Consider the following 401-nt stretch of genomic DNA (forward strand, 5'->3'; position numbering starts at 1 on the left):
CCACAGACTAGTATCGTTGATAATGCCAAAACAGCAATGGTGTGTCCAATCCTAAAAACAATCAAACAAATAAAGAAAACCGCAAAACACTCACCTCGCTCACCACCTCCCTTCTTTCCCCCCAGGCACTGGAACAGCCCGTACAACCCTACGACGGAGCCGCCCTTGGTCAACCACCGCACGCGAGAGAAGAAGTTGCTCGACGAGATCCTCGGCAACGGAAACCCACGATAGGAAGATCAGGCCCTCCAGCGTCAAATAAGGAGGGGTGAGTAAGGGTGGGGAGATGTGGGAGGGGACGGGAGGGGGAAATGGGGGGCGAGGTTGGAAGAGGAGAGGGAGGAGGGAGAGGAGTGGGGGGGAAAATGGATAAAAAGGAGAATATAAAAGTAAATCTGAAG

Source organism: Penaeus monodon, chromosome 21 (assembly GCF_015228065.2).
Source record: "Penaeus monodon isolate SGIC_2016 chromosome 21, NSTDA_Pmon_1, whole genome shotgun sequence".
Lineage (NCBI taxonomy): Eukaryota > Metazoa > Arthropoda > Malacostraca > Decapoda > Penaeidae > Penaeus > Penaeus monodon.